Below are 14553 nucleotides of genomic sequence, written 5' to 3'. Positions count from 1 at the left end.
GCCCAGTGGCCCTCTTTTCTGCACTTGAAGTATGGGCCTGGAGGCCTTCTGGGAGCTAGGGTGCCCCTAGGGGTGGCCAGCTGGGCAGGACTAGTTGGCTGAAAGGCTTTGGCCAGCATTTGGTATTTTAGTTTTTTTTTTTTTTTTTTCCTTCCCTTCCATTATACACTCAGAATGCCACCGCTGCACCTCTGGCTATGGGGTAAGGGGCCCCCTGTTCATCTGCCTCAATTTAACCTTTATGTCCAGGTAGCTTTGGGAAAATTAATAAGTGATGAGTAGTTGTCCCTTCAGGGTCCTGATTAGTATACTTGAGCATGGCCTCTGTGAGGCGACTCAGAAAGGCAGATGGTTTTCAGTTTTGTCCTATATTACTTCCTGAAATTTATCATAATTAATGGGTTTAATGGCAGCCTTACAGAGACCTGCAAGGATGCAGGTTTGGAACTTGTCCCACTGCAAATGCCTGGTCCCTATGTTATAGTCCCACTGGGCTCCCTATCTGGTACTGCTTCAGCCCCAATGGCGTGGGCCAGGGTTGATTGGTGAACTTCATCTGCATAATTGCATGCCTGTTCCCAGACTCTCCTGGACTCCTCAGGGGTCAAGGTATTAGACGTGATCTTGTAAATATCATGCCGGGTAAGATCATAAGACTGGGTAAGATACTGAAATTCCTTAATGAAGTTTGTTGGGTTGGAGGTGAAGGAGCCAGGCCGCTTCTCTATCTCGGAAGGATCCGAGAGTGAGAAAGGAGCATGGACTCTGATCACCCCCTCCACTCCGGCCACCTCCCATAGAGGGGCTAGAACATGTGAGCAGGATAGCGTGGCGGGAGGACTGGGTGGGCTGCACAGGGTGGTAGAAGCAGAAACAGAGCTGGACAAAGGAGATGGAGGAGCAGGGGCTGGAGAGGCTTCTGCCACAGAGGACCAGGGTGGGGGTGGTTCGTCAGCCTGGTCAAAGTCAGAGAAGAAGGAGGGTTTAGGAGGAGGAGGAGAAGCCAAAAGGAGGTCTTTGGGTTGCAGGAAGAGCAAAGATCAGGTTTAGTGCGCAAGAAAGAGAAAGGTAAAGGTAGGGAATCCCTTTCCATTTGCCGCTTTCCCGCTTGCTCACAGAAATTGTATACGTCCAGAAGAACATTGGGATCCAGGGTGCCATTAAATGGCCATTTGGATTGATTATCTAAAGGATACTGGTGGTAAATATCATTACACAAGTGAATAAGTTTTGATGGCTGTAGACCGGGGGTCAGGTGAAGGGTTTTAAGATTGTCTAGTAGACACCCCAGGGGTGAATCTGCCAGAATGGAGGACCCAGATCCCATGGTGGAGACTGTTAAACAGCCGAGTCAGTGTCCAAGGTGTCCGGATGTCACAGACTAGCTGACTGGAGACGAGGAGGCAGCACACTGATGGAGTTGTCACCCCCGTCAGTGTGTGCTGGTCAAAAACTGAGGGGGTTGAGGACCTGGCGCCAGGAATTTTGAGAGGCGAAGTGAAGAGGAGCCTCAACCCAGGGAGAGAATCTCCACCATAAGAATCGGGGACCCACCCATCAGATAAGGTCAACTAAGGGGGTCAGCTGTAACTGTAAAAGTCATGGCTGGGGGAGCCCCCACTACTCAACCACCTCCAGGCCACCAAACCATCAATGGTGGCATCTCATGTCAGCACAGGAGTGTTTAAGTTGACCTAGGGGGCAACTCACCAGTCTGAAACTGATAGTGAATGTGGAACTGGGCATCCAGGCAAATGGAAGGTGAGACCAGCGTCTGGGGATCTGGGGTATCAGAAGGGATTCCACTTGCCTAAGTGACAGTAGAGTAGACCATCTGAGTCACGGCACCAGTGCAAGCACCTAGAAAACCACTCCGGACACTCGAACTCATGCAAGAGATTTTATAAAGTGGAGGAGCAGAGTGTCCTTCCTCAAGGCTGAGAGAGAGACACACACACACAATGGCAGGGAGCTATTCCTAAGTAGTAGAAGCTTGTGTGGTAATAATGATCAGACTGATGGCTGACGAGGAAGTTAGCAGGCTAACCATCTAGGTTGTAAAATGGTGTGTGAGGGGTGCACAGAATAATGGCAGCAGCAAAATGTCCGGGGAGCAGTAAATGACTTGCAGCCGTGTTAACCCGTTGTCCCTTCACTCTGCCCTGTAGGTGATGACTTATTTTCTTCACTCAGGTTTTTATTTGTTTATTTTTTAGGTAGTACTTCTGCAAAACACTAACAGGCAATAGTTATAAAGTTTTACAAGGAAAATACAAAATCATTTATATAATGAAGCCCAACCAGATGCAAACCAGGTTTTAAAATGACAGTGTAGCTCTTTTGTGTCAAATACTATGTGTAAAAGACACTTATTAGTCTGTATTAAACCAACTAAAATTATTACTTACATAACACTTAAGAGACAAAGCTCAAAAATGTGCTTAGTTACCCAAGTATGTTGTCTTAAACTTGAATTTGAATTTATATTTAGCAGCTGATGCTTTAGTATTTTAACTTTGTAAATTGATCAAATATCTCGTCTAACAAACTTTCATGAGGATTCATCCCATTTATGTTAATTCTAATTTACTCATTCTTAACTGGTAACTTTAGTTTACCCATGAAAACCAAAATATCAGCTCAACTTAGGTAACACTTAAACCAGTTTTTCCTGCCAAAACTTTTTTAAAGCATTGCACTTTAAGCCTTCTTAAACTAGTACTTTCTTGATTGACTGACTACCTAGAAAAACATGCCGATTGATAATTTCAAAGATCTCTTTCCTCTTGCCAAATTAAATTGGCCTTTTCGTCGTAAGTCATGTTATATTTAGATCTAGTTATTTTTTAAAAAAATTTGTGAGTACTCATTTACCTATAAGCCAGTTCTGATATGCTGCAGATGTTGTATAGACACGAGCTCACATGTAGTCATAATGTACAATACACAGGTACACACAAACATACATAAAGTAGGAAACAGAGATTTGGTAACTTTTTACCAGTAGTAGGGGACAAAAAGATTACAGTGTCTTATCAGACCCTTTAGAAATTAAAACTGAGTCCATCACCGATTTTCACGGCATGACTCAGACACAGAGTCCTGTGCAATTGGAGGTATTAGGAGTAGAGACTGTCAGCCAGGGTGGGTAGTGAACTCAAAGGTTCAGGTGACCACTTGTTCTCCGTGGGTTAGTTCACTCCCATTATCATCCCTGTTTTAAAAAACTCAAGTTAGACAAAACAAGATTGGTCAGGAAAAAAGTAATATTAATTTAGGTGTGCATGACCAAAGGTGGAGTTGCCAGAAAAATTGAGCTTAAAAATGAAACAGCCATAATCATTCTAGTAAAAGAAAATAAGGAGCATGCATATCAGACTAGAAATGCACTTTTGGATTAGGTTAGAGAGAGCCCAGATATTTAAAGAACGTGGGAGCCCAAGTCTCAGGACAGATTTTTAAGAAGAAGGAAATTGGGGCTGGGGAGATAGCTCAGTCGGTAGAGTGCTTGCCTTGTAAGCACAAGACCCTGGGTTCAATCCCCAGCACCCCCAAAAAAATAAATAAAAAATAAAAAAAAAATAAATAAAAAAAAAGAAGAAGAAGATTGTATGTATAAGATCTTTCCATTTTCCTTCCCTGGCCTGTCTGGAGAAGAGAAAATCCTGTAGGACTTAGGGTGTTCCCTCATATTCTAGGCCTCTCATGCCAGCTTCCTGAAGTGAGTTTCTGTCCTTTGGGGTAATGCCTGTTGCATTTGTCCTCGAAACAGAATGTAGACCTCTTAAGCATTCTCTAAAATCCTGGTTCCTGGAGCAACTGGCCTTTCCAAATGCCCTTCTCCTTAGCACTGCCACCCCACACCACCTTTTTTAGCATTTAGAGAGGAAGTTACTGAGGGAGCAGAATCCCAGAGTACAAGAAAGTCCCACAGCAATTGGGACTTGAACTGATTTGGGCAGTTGCTCATGCAAGACCAACTTAAGGTGCCATTGTAATTTGTTTCCCTCAGGGACTATTGGTCCCTGTTCCTGCTGGTCTTTGGACCAAACTCCAGTACAGAAAAATGTGTCTTTTCTTCCCAGGGTCAGAAGGTCAAAGGAACCTCCGTGTATAACTGTTTACGCCAGGTGGTGTGTTACCCATTTGAAAGACAAGCGGGGAGAAGGTGTCTCTTGGCATCTCTCCATTGCCTGAGCCAGATCCAGGTGTTTCTTGACCCCCTGTGGACCTCACAGCTGTTGGCAGCCACCCCTTGAGGCCTGCCTAGGCTCTTTGGCCAGGGGGATCAGTCACCCTTACTGATGTATCGCTGAGCCTTCTCACTCAGTTCCCTTTATCTTCTGTGAAACTGAAACATTAGTGACTGTGTATTGAGGCCTGCTCATTGGATTAGTCACTTATCAATGTGTGACCCACAATCTCTTCTCTTTATGTCACTTCCCCTTAAGAGGAGAAACTTGTTTTTCTGTACAGTTTACTCCCAGTTATGGGGGTACTGTGACGGGATTGAGCATCACAGAGGAGACAGGCCAATAAGGAAGATGCGTTCCCAAGGGCCATGTACCCTGGCCAAGTCTGTAGCCTTTTCTGATGTCTGTATTTGCTATTATACTCAAAAATTAAGGCCACTAAAGTCCTGTTCTCTTTGTTGTGTAAAGGAATCTACTCTATAGAGCCAGGAATGATGTCCCCATTGTTCCAAGCTCAAAATTCAGCCCTGAAGACGAGAAGGAATAGATGATAGTGGACTCGGTTATCCTTTTTCACTCTAGTAGGTAGGAGGATAAAGCACAGACTCAGAGCAATTAAAATGATGAGATCCATTGGGGTTTTTTTCCTGGGGAAACTGACAGGGTTAGAAACCTAGGGAATGGGACCCTTTTGTGAGGAGCACACCAGGGACAAGGAGTGTGTACGGGTCCTAAAGGGCTTTCAAGGACTCAGATTCCCGATAGCCTATCTGTAGGTCCTAGTGGAACAGTTGAGGCTTAGAGGGGCATGTCAAGAAACCGGGTCCACATGGTTCTGCAGCACACAGGAGAGAAAGGTGTTCTTAGCTGAGGAAGAGAGAGAAAGACCACTTGGCTCAGGCTTTTGGGGCTAGCGGGTCACCTCTTTCCCAAGACCTGAGGTCAGTCTAAGACTTCATCTCCGGATTCAAGATGCATGAGGTGAGGGCACCCTCCATCATAGGGCCAAGTCAGTCTGAAAGTGAAGAAGAGTCAGACTCTTGAACCAGTCCAGTTGACCTGCTTTGTGTTCTGTGGAGAGAAGCTAAGCAGAGCGTGACCAGCATTCCCCATCAGAGACAGAGTGATTGATCCAGCCTCCTCCATTAGGCCTATCACCATGTCTTCAGACTGGTGGTTGTACTAACCACTTTTAACTGGTCAACATGTGCCTAGTAATCAGTCAGTCTATCTATTCCTTCCTTCCTTCCTTTCTTCCTTGCTTTCCTCTTTCTTTCTTTCTTTTTTACAGAGATAAATTTTTCTAAAAGGAGTATAGAACTCTGGAAAACAAAAACAATATTTCTGTTGATTTGTTTCCCTTACCCTTCCAAAGTGTCCATTCATGGTCGCCAAAAGATGAAGCCGAAATTTGAGATAAAACTCGATTCTCCACTTGTTCTGGCAGATTGGGCCTGCATGAGCTGCAGGCTCGTGCAGCTGAGAGAGCCAGTTTCAGGACAAGGAGCTAATCACAGCAGGCAGAGCTTGCCAGAGTCAACTCTGAGGTCCCAGGCAGCAAAGCTGAATTCTCCACTACTGGGGAGGGCGTGGTGCAGCTCTTCATGTGAACTGTGCCCTCTAGAGTAAGGACAGACACCAGCAGCCCACTTCCAGTTTCTCTCTGGATTTTTGTCTGGCAGATTTGAAGAATGAGATACACAGACAACAAGGGAAGACGAGAGTGAGGGGGTAGAATTTATTTAAGTGAGAAAAACAGAGAGAAAACTCCCTCCCACAAGGCAGAGGGACCTGATAGGGGTTGCCACTTAAATGTACTATTCTAGGGGTTTGTATTGCTGCTGGGTAGGGGCACTGGTCAAAATCTATGCTGATAGGTCTTGGAAAAATACCAATGCTATTGGTTAGCCCTTGAACCTGTGGCCTTCATTCTCAGGTCTGTCTCGCTTCCCTTTTCCTATCACCATGTGGCAAAGGAGATGTCTGGACTGTTTCTATAGGTTAACTCCATGGAGTGGCCTTTATATTTTTTTTAAAAAAATACGTTACTTGGGAACCATTAGCTGTCTTATCTTATTCACTGGTATGGATGAAAAATATGAAAGAGCACTTAAAAGACAAGGAGACTAGAAGGCTTTAAATGAATCTACGTGGAGTTCTAGAAGTACAGGGCAGCTTTTAGCTATGACAACTTTCTAGAGTGATAAAAGTAATTAACTCTCAGCTTTCAAAACATAGTGAAACCCCAAGCATGATAGATAAAAAAATTCTTCATCTAGACACATTATAGTGCAATTGCAGAAAATTAAAGAGACTGTCTTCATAGGGAACAGAAGCCAGGCATGGTGGTACACACCTGTAATCCCAGTGACTGGGGACTGACAGGAGAAGCACAGATTTGAGACCAGTCTCATCAATTTATCAAGACCCTGCCTCAGAACAATAAAAAGAAGGGTTGGGGATGTGGCAGAGTGCCCCTGGGTTCAGTCCCCAGCACTGCCAAAAAGAAAAGCAGGGATGGAGAAAACATAATTGCTCATGTAACAGCCACATTTAACAGTACTCAGTAGCAGCTCTGGAAGCCTAAAAACAAAGAAACTATAAAATGCTGGGAAAAAATAACTGCCAACCTTAATAATTTTCCCACTAAACTTTTATTTAGGAATAAAGATGAAAAAACATTTTCGAACAGATAAAATGAGCTGGCTACCATCATACCTTCACTAAAGGAACTTTTCAAGGATGTATTTGAGAGAAAGAAATTGAACTCAGAAGGAAGACCAGATGCAAGAGGGAATGATGAACAAAACATTGGTAACATGGGCAAATGTAAGCAAGCTGTGACTCTTTAATTCAAGACCTCGGAACGTAGTAAGTGCTTTGATCATGCATCATTCATCAGTTTTTTCAAAATAATATATTTTTCACATTCAACCATGGCCAACAATGGAATTATCTAGAATTTTTAAAGATAAGTTAGAATCTTAACAGGACTCCCAGCATGCTTAATCCTATTTTGCAAAGTTAAGCAGTACAATCATCTCTAGGATGTGATTTGGAATGGTTGGGGTTTCTTGTAGAAAATATGCCTACTCCGGGACTGCCGAGCAGATTTTAAGTTCAAAATTAACTGACCCTGCCCTCTATTTACCAAGGTCCTAAGTGTCAATGTTGATTTATAGTTTGAATCTGGAATATCTGCTTGGAAGGTTCATAGACTTAACATCCATTAATTAGAAGACTGTTCTAAATTTATTGTTTCTGCCAGAAGTTACTCATTATTCCATATGGCTCTGAGTTTAAAAGAAGTGTTTGTGAGACAGTGTTTTGTTAGCAGTTGAACCTTCCAAAGAAGGGAGAATACTTTCACTAAGATTTTTATCTTAAGACGTCCGCCTTTATTTAAAATCAAAAGTTTTCTGTATACAGATTTCTCTGTTTTGAAAAAAGGGAGTTTTATTGTGGACTGAATATCCTTGATCCAATATTTGTTGGCTTTCTCAGCAACATTTATTCAACAAATATTTTTGAGCATTTGTGAGGTTCTAGGAGACTAATAGTGTGCCTGTGCCCAGGAAGTGTAACTTCTGGAGGGGTTAACAGAGAATAAATTAGGAGTGCATAGAGAAGACAAAATCAGGTGACGCTATGGTGACTTGGGAGGGAGGGTGCATTTTAGATTAAATGGTAAGGGACACCTCTCTGAAGGTGGCATTGACAGGCTGGGATGGTGAGAAGCCATCAGGGCAGAAGCATCCTCTAATGAGGTAGAAGATATTGCAGAGGCCTCAGGTGATGTGAATGAACTTGGTGTGTACTCCCTTTGCTACTCTAAGTCCTGAGAGGGTATATTAATTAAAAGGATGTGACCTGGCATATTTTGTGGGAATTAATTTTGATTTTATGATGATATAAAAACCGTACTAGATTTGGTTGGTTGGTTGATTGTCATAGTTTAAATGCTATCTTATTTTTTATTTTTTTGATACTGGAAATTGAACCCTGGGGTGCTCTACCACTGGGCCACATCCCTGCGCCCCTCCTTTTATCTTGTTTTATTTTATTTTTATTTTGAGACAGAATCTTGCTAAATTGCTGAGACTGACCTTGAACTTGGATCCTCCTGCCTCAGGCTCAAGAGGCAGGATTACAGTCCAAGTTGCTAGGATTGCAGACGTGCACTACAGTGTCCAGCATCAAATGCATCTCTTGCTTGAATGATTCAGGTGTTGTGAGTTATCCTAATTTTTACCCTATTCTGAATTTAGCCAGTAGAACTCAAACCCAGTTTATAAATATTTGTTCTGAGATGTGTGTTTTGTTTGACTGGATTGTAGTGTGATCTCATTTAGATGTTCTTTGTGGCGCAGTGATATAAAAACATTGAAATATTTGTTGAACTTAGTTGAATCATAAATCTAGGTTTTTACATATGGAGACAAAAGATAATGACAGAGAATCAGTATTTTAGATATAGAGGAGACTGTATCTGAAGCCACAAACTGTTAACAGTTTAAGCACTTAGAATGTTTTCTTTAGAGTAAACTTTGTTCTGTAAATATCTAATTATTTATAGATTTTCTACCTAAGCAAATTTAAAAATTGTATGAAAACTACCTTTTCTTTCTCTTTTGTGTTGAAAATACACTTATGCATGTGCTATTTTGCCACAAAATAAAGACATTTCTTAACTTTTTCTCAGATGATAGCTTTCTAATGTCTGTTTCTGTTGTAGCCTTCTAGTCTACTAGCCTAAAATTTCTTATGGTTAGAATCATGTCTGATTTATCTTTCTGGCCACATGGAGCAGAGTACAGTGCCCAGTAAATAGCAATCTCGTGGCATTACTTGTTGAGTAAATGAATGTGCAAACATTTGTAATATATCTTTTGGGAAAATTACTCATAATCAGTATACTTAAAAAGACATATAACGTTGATCACTTTTCTACAAGTCACCTTATGAAATTGTTGTTGGAAAATAAGCATTTCTGAAAGGGAGAGGGCCATGTGGAGAACACTCATCTAGACCAAAAATCAGAAAGTGGATCGGAATTCAGCCTTGCCACTCATGTCCTTAAAAAATTGTCAGCTACCGCATCACTTCCTTGTTTACTTAATGAAGGGGTGGGACTGATTGATGCCAGCATTCTTTCTACTCTAAAACTCTGATTTTTATCCTTTGCTATTCATAAGAACTAGGATAGATAAAGACTGCCTGTTAAATTTGGTTCTGAATCTAATGATAGAGGATAGTAGTGCTTAAACTATTTTCATTAAGTGATAAAGAAGAGGCCAGAAACAGGTTTGATGGTAGTGGGCGCAAGCTGATCACAGTCGTGGTTGGGATACCACTTCTGTTTTCTTTAATGGCTTATGCTCTTCATCTAGCTGTCTGATATTTCTCTTGGGATAGACAAGTGGAGTCTTTGCAAAAGCAGATTCAGGTGGTGTGGTACAATTTCTGGGTGCTGATGGTATCTAAGAGGAGATGGCTTAAGGAGGATGGTGTACACATGGAGAAAATACTCAAGATCTTAATTTTTAGTTTGGAGTGAGGTGTTAAGTGCTTCTCTCTTTCACACTAAGTGTAGCAGTCTCCTTCATAGCAGGTTAGCAATTTTTAAAGTTTTCCAAGGTGAAAATAACCTCAGTTACCAGCACATGAAAGTGGAGCAGAGACTTCTGCCTCCCAGTCTGCGGCTCAGGACCATGTTTGAGTGGTAGTCCTGAGAGTGTGCTTGCTGTGCTTGCCTTCCTCCCTGGTGCTCAAAATGAAGTCTAGGGCTGGGGTTGTGGCTCAGTGGTAGAGCACTGGCCTAGCATGTGTGAGGCACTGGGTTCGATTCTCAGCACCACATAAAAAAATAAAGGCATTTTATGTCCATCTACAACTGAAAATATTAAGAAGAAAGCGAAAATGAAATCTAGATACCCTGTGGGTGTACTGCTGACCCAGGCTCCTCTGGCACGGCTGTTTTACTGCCTGACTTGTTTTCCTTCAAATTCACATTAGAAACGTGTGCCTGCACACGGAGCACCAGTGTCACCTTCACCGCCTCTCCTCAGTGCTCCAAGGCGGGGAAGAGCCACCAAGGCTTCTTGCAGGTGAAGTAGGTGGGACTTCTCCACTGCTTTTCCTTAGTCTGCATCTTGGCCATGGTTAGTATCTTTCTGTGATCCCTGTTTCATGAGGAGGAGAAGTGGCAGCAGCCCACATACTAACTTGGCAGGATTTTGATTTGATTTGGCCAAAATATGACATGTCTTGTAATCCATCACCACTTATTGCCTGGAGTCTTCACCCTCACTTTCCACTCTCAGGGTTGTTGGCCACTGTTAGGAAGGTCAGGTTTATTCTCTGGAGCTCTGAGGCAGCTTTAGGAATCTTTGCCTCAATTCATGGAGTCTGAACATGACCTCAGGCCAAGGTGGTACTCAAGTCTTTTGCTGTCAGGGAGGCCAACGAAACTCCTTAAGGAACTCTGTGAGTTTTTGTTTTTTTTTTTTTTTAATTGTAAGTTGTAGAATGAGTGAGTTTTGCTATATGAAGCATGAAAGCAAGAGGTTCTAGAGCTGCTCTTTTCCTATGAAAGGTAATTTAGAAAGCATCCGTCATGACTGCTGTGATGCTTGTATCTTGTCCAGATGTAAAGATTACAGATACTTTCTTCAGTTCACCTACAGGTAAGTCATCATGGGGACAGAGTATTGGTGGAGACGCAGGAGTCAGGGCAGCAATTTGGAAGTTCAGTCAGTTTGTCTTTTTGCATTCATATAAAATGAACTGAAACTCAGACCAAAGAGAGAGATGGTCGTATTACTTCTAAGCAACCTGACTTTGTATTTGTAGAATCTTCCCTGTATTTGTATTTGTATTTCCCTTAATTACAGAATTTTTTCATATCATAACAAGTTATTGTGTTTAACACCAGTATCATCATTCCTGCCTAAATAATTCTTACTTCTTTTCAACCTTTCCTATAATTTTCTCTTTTGAATATAGTTTTAGGATCCTGACTGGTTTATCTTGGATCTTTGTTATCCAAAGCAGAAAAACCTCTTTTGAGAAGTTATTTGTAATGAGGTAATAAAACTGACTTCACAGCATTGCATCCTCTTAGTTAACACTGATTTTGTTAAGAAAGTGAAAGTATTGGGTCAGGCCAGGCACAGGGGCACATGCCTGTAATCCCAGCAACTCGTGAGGCTGAGGCAGGAGGATTGCAAATTTGAGGCCAGCCTCAGCAATTTAATGAGGCCCTAAGCAACATACTGAGACCCTGTCTCAAAAAAAAAAAAAAAAAAAAAAAAAAAAAAAATGCTGGGTATGCCCCTCAGTGATAAAGCACCCTGGGTTCTATCCCCAGTACTATTAAAAAGAAAAAATATGTATTTGGTCAGATTCTGGGAAGCCAACCAAATAGATTAGGAAAATAAAGAATTCAGCTAAAAATTTTTAATAAATAAAAATAAATTTATAAAACCTTTTTGTGTCTCTTTAAAAAATGGAAACAAAAATAGAAAAGTGTATATGGCAAATATTTACCATTTGGTGTTTTTTTTAATGAACACAATATGTGTATAGTTACGGCTAAAATGGAATAAGTATCCAACATATTCCAAATACTGTCAAATAAAATATAGGGACTGTTTGAACTTTAATGATATGTACCATGAAGGCTAATTTTTGAAAAATTATAGGCTAGAAATATTGGTATAGATCTGCAAGTATATGACTAAATTGATATGCAAGACTGAAAAGAATAGTTGAAATTAAAACCTATAACTTAATAACTGATAATACACTAAAAATAGGATCAGATTTTGGAAATTCTGGCATGTACATAATAAGCATGTATAATAGGAGTTTTGCAGGCCAGCCTCAGCAGTTTAATGAGGCCCTAAGCAACATACTGAGACCCTGTCTCAAAATAAAAAATAAAAAATGCTGGGGATGCACCTCGGTGATAAAGCACCCTGGGTTCAAACATCATGTGGCAGTCACATTTGTTAGCAGAAAACTGAAGTAAATAATCTTTGGCAACTCTGGTAACTTTCTAAGTTTTGGACACAAAATTAATCACTCTTAATAACTTTGCATATTTGTTATTGATAGGTCACTTTCTGCCTCAGGTAATTGAAACTAACTTAAAACACAAAGGGATTACTTGGCTCATGTGATTGAGAGACCCTGCTTTGGGGCAATAGGATGCTTTTGACTCTGCTCTCAGGTTCTTTTCCTCCTGGTTGCAAGATAACTGCCAGCAGCAGCCAGGAAACAAGCTTTCTCACTCAAGGTGCTGTTGTAGAACCTTGGGGGCGCTCTCCCAGAAAGGCGCAGGGCCTTTCCTCACAGACAGTCCTCCGGGACTAGGCCCTTCCCTTGAGCTGAGGTCGCTTTCTCCAAGCCCTCTGTCTTCCTCAGGAAGAGTTGGAGTGGAGCCCGCATGTCCTGCTGGGTTGTGGCAACAGAAGGAGCATTTTTGGATCAGACCTGTTACGTTTCTAGTAGCACAGAGACTGTATTAGCAATGACTGGCATTGGAGAGAGGTGGCGAAGCACTGACCCTAACGAGCCCTGACGCTTAACAGGTGAAGAACCAGGAGCCTCTGAATCTGCTTTCTGTTTGTTCTGTTGCTGCTGCTTTTAGATAGTACTGAGGACCCAGCATTCGTTTCTTTTTCATTTCTTTTTCCAAAAGAGTAAAGTAAATGCTGGCAGTGCATTAAGCTTAGAAACCAAGAGTTGTATTTATTTATTCCTTAAGTTAAAAGGCTCCTTAAATATTTAGATAAAACTGTACCTATGAGGCAGCCATTTCCTAATTTAAGAAAACAAATGAAATATATACTTTTTCTCTTTTCTACTTTGTATATAAAACCAAGAATCTGACCTTTGAGAGAGATTCATCATTCCTTATGTAAAACAAATCAGAAGGTAACTCTGGGAATAAATAAATAAACACTTCCTTTGAATTTCTTTCCTTTGGGGGAGGGTCCTTTTTTGTTTTTCTTGTATGTTTGGTCTTCAGATTCACTTAAAATGTCCTATCCCAGTGTGGGTGGTTACAGTGCCAGGGCCTTGTGCGTGCTGGACAGGTGCTCTCCATGAGCTACACCTTCCTTCAAGTATGTGTGCTGCATGTGTATGCCCTCCCCACCCCCGCCCCTGCCCACAGCACTGGGGATGGAACCCTGGGATGCTCTGCCACTGAGCTACATCCCCACCTCTTTATTTTGCTTTTGAGACTGTTTTCACTAAGTTGCCCTTGAATTTATGATCCTCCTGCCTCGGCCTTCTGAGTTGCTGGAATTACAGGCATGCATCACCTGCCAAGTGTAGTTCAAAAGTACATTTTCCAAGTGTAAACACTGAAGGCATTTAGCTAGCTACTTAATTGTGAGCTTCAGAAAACTATTCATTTGGGTTGAATTAATCCATTTTAACAGCATATGGCATGTCTGATTTACCCAGTAACCTTTTTTCTCTTAAATTTGTGTCTTTGGTCAGTTTAATGTCACTAGCTTAGCTGTTCTTTGAAATGTTTGCTGCCCATTAGAAATATGGAAAGAAAAGAAGTATGGAAGGAGTTGTAAATGGGCATACTGAAGTTAAAGAACAAAAGGTGTGCTTTGTAATCCATGAAGGCTGTATCTCATGAGTTAGATACCAGAGAAGTGTATCCTTGCATGTTTTTAAGGAATTCTTAGAAATAGTGAAGGATGTTAAAATTTATGGTTCAGACTTCATACTCACCACTACGTGCTGCACTCTGAATGAAGGCCTCAGTGATTGGAATTGGGTTGTGAGTAGAGGTAGATTGAGGTCCTGTGTGCATACTTGAGTCCCTCGATGCCTGACGTGTACGGAAGGCAGTGTGCTGACTGCTGCTCATCTCTGCACATCCTTGACTCAAGAGGGGTCCTCGCCAAGACCCCACTCAGGAGGCTAGTGAGTGCTTTGCATGCTCTGAAGTCAGACACTCTAAACCATGTGCATTTCTCAGGCCTTTACCCTAAGGGTTTCTAAATCAGTATATCCAGGATGGGGCTGGAGAATTTGTGTTTCTAATAAGTTCCTGCTGCTGTTGACCCTGGTACTGCCCTTTGAGACTCACTGTCATAAAAACATCAAAAAAATTTTTTTTCTTAATAAAACCAAGGAATAGTCACATCAAGGTTTTATGAGAAACAACTGCACTGTATTTACTACTGGTTAGCTCAGACAATGTTTTATTTCTCCCTCTCTGGATGTTACTTATTAAGTGGGGAGTATTCACTTAAAACTTTATTTCTTTAATCAGGAATTACTACTAAATTTGATGATTGGCATCTTGTAATTTTTTTACTGATGTGTT

The 14553-nt window shown here is 41.5% G+C and overlaps 1 protein-coding gene across 5 annotated transcripts in view; it reads left to right on the top strand.

Annotated features, from left to right (window-relative positions):
- Positions 1–14553, top strand: part of Pou2f1 (POU class 2 homeobox 1) — a 170340-nt gene that overhangs the window by 66533 nt on the left and 89254 nt on the right. Inside the window, exon 1 of one of the 5 annotated variants that reach the window (XM_047520077.1) lies at positions 6982–7064. The exons of the other annotated variants lie outside the window; for them this stretch is intronic. The gene's annotated coding sequence lies outside the window, so the exon portion shown is untranslated. Of the gene's footprint in view, positions 1–6981; positions 7065–14553 lie in introns of those variants that run through there. 5 annotated transcript variants of the gene reach the window in all.

Source organism: Sciurus carolinensis, chromosome 12, assembly GCF_902686445.1.
Source record: "Sciurus carolinensis chromosome 12, mSciCar1.2, whole genome shotgun sequence".
NCBI lineage: Eukaryota > Metazoa > Chordata > Mammalia > Rodentia > Sciuridae > Sciurus > Sciurus carolinensis.
This window is presented reverse-complemented; position numbering and strand designations above follow the sequence as displayed.